Here is a 2,142-nt window from a genome sequence, read left to right as displayed (position 1 = left end):
AGTCCTAATTTGTAAGTCGCTTTGGACAAAAGCGTCTGCTAAATGACTAAATGTAAATGTATTTCATGACTCTAGATGGCCTGTTAAATGAGCTGTTCCGCTGGGTCCTAAAGTCATTTCTCTTCAGTATGCATTCAGATACATGTAGAAAATAAAAATATTGGTCAAGTTTTAGCATTTTCAGTAAGAATTGTGTATGATATGTGTACTGAAGCATTCCTCGCATTCCATTCATTCCTAAGGGGGTCAAATTGACCCGAGAGGGAAGGATTTGTTACTTTTTTTTAAATTTCAACCACAAAACTCCTCGAATCCATTACATTTTTTTTTATATATATATATATTTTGTGGTTCAAGTGCGACAAAAGTCCTGATAAACACTCAAATTTTTGTACAAAATTCGGGGTCAAAATGACCAGAAGGAAAAACATAGTTGAATATTTAACTGTGCTCAACTAACTGAAGTCAGTCTGAAAACAAAAGCTGCAGTTCCAGCATCCGCCAGCAGAGGTGCTGACGTCACCAGCACAACACTGACACACTGACCCAAACATCTGTTTGACATGGCAGCTTTATTATTGATATAAGCGTGTGAAAGCAGCTCTGCATAATAATATTTTTGAAACATATACAAAAGGCCTGTTCCCTAAACACAAGAGACTTTGAAAATCCCTGACATCACCAGGGAAATCAGTCTTATGAGACACGTCTGTTATTCTCAGTAATGAAGGTAAGAGGCATCCAGACTCCCTGCGTCTCGTGAAACCCTACAGTTCTGAACTCTATTCACATCCATACACACTCAGAGAGGTCAGATAAACGCATAAAAGTGAAATAATAAAGTGAATACAAAAGATAAATTAATGTAACAGAAATCATACCTGATACAAGACAAAAATACGCAGCCTCTGAGAGTGAATCGCCCTTGTTTTCTATAAAAATAAATGATGTACACTTGTAACCATGTGCTCACATTTCCACATATTTGGGCAAAAATATTACTCAAAAATGGTACAATTACAAAAAGAATCACGCAGGCGAGTAAGATAACATTATACTCATGAACTGGAGTAAAAATGTAGACATAAAAACAATAATTACAATGAAGATTAGATAAGATTATCAGGATGTCAAAAGAAACCTACCTCTCCCATGAGATTATCATAATGCAAAACGGAAGAGAAGAGACAGAACCGGAAGTTGCGTTAGCTCATGATGACATCACAGCACTTAAAGGGGAAAGTACTAATTTCCATCAGGTATATAAATTAATAATTTTGTGTGAATTCTACTCAGTGAAACATATATAACAGTATTATTTCTATACCTGTTACACAAGATGTGGTGATTAATGTGGTAATCTCAATTTCATGCCTTAACTGAGTTTCTTTTGTGATACAGCACATTATACTTTAATATTTGCATATCCCTCATTTGCATAGCTAGCCCTCTTATGGAAATTTGTCACTTAATCAGAATGGTAAAAAAGCAAGTAATTATGTCTGAAAATACTTTTATAAGCAACTAGGGAATACACAGCACTATTTACATATATATATGTGGCTATACTGGCATCTGGTGGTACACAGTGGTATTACATGTGGATCTTCCATGCAAACAACTTTAATACAGTATTAAAGGTGCAGTGTGTAAAATTTAGGAGGATCTGTTGACAGAAATGCAATATCATATACATAACTATGTTTTCAGTGGTGTATAAAGACCTTACATAATAAACCATTATGTGTTTATTAGCTTAGAATGAGGCGTTTCTCTCTACACACACCGCGGGTCCGCTTACATCCACATGTTTCTACGGTGGCCCTGAGCGGACAAACGCGTTTCGTTACCATGTTGTTCTTCGTGTAAAAAAGCTTCAGCTAACGTCAGCGGATAAAACACTGACACAATGATGAACAAGTGACAATAATATTCGCAATAACATCGTTTTACTGAATAATTAAGTAAACCTAATTTCTTAATTTATCTTTGTAAAGAAACTGCATTATTTAACTGGCTACTCTCTGCTGTCTCAGACAATGACATCACTTCCTGTCGGCCACCGTAACTTATGTTGGGTGCAATTCGCCACCTCACCACTAGATGCCGCTAACAATTACACACTGCACCTTTAAGTGGTGC

The 2,142-nt window shown here is 36.2% G+C and overlaps 1 protein-coding gene across 1 annotated transcript in view; it reads right to left on the bottom strand.

Annotated features, from left to right (window-relative positions):
- Positions 1–553: 553 nt before the first annotated feature.
- Positions 554–2,142, bottom strand: part of LOC309504112 (uncharacterized protein) — an 8,539-nt gene continuing 6,950 nt past the window's right edge. The window contains exon 7 of the mRNA XM_082177131.1: positions 554–2,142. This exon is cut by the window's right edge and continues 497 nt beyond it. The gene's annotated coding sequence lies outside the window, so the exon portion shown is untranslated.

Source organism: Leuciscus leuciscus (assembly GCF_965113295.1).
Source record: "Leuciscus leuciscus genome assembly, chromosome: 8".
Lineage (NCBI taxonomy): Eukaryota > Metazoa > Chordata > Actinopteri > Cypriniformes > Leuciscidae > Leuciscus > Leuciscus leuciscus.
This window is presented reverse-complemented; position numbering and strand designations above follow the sequence as displayed.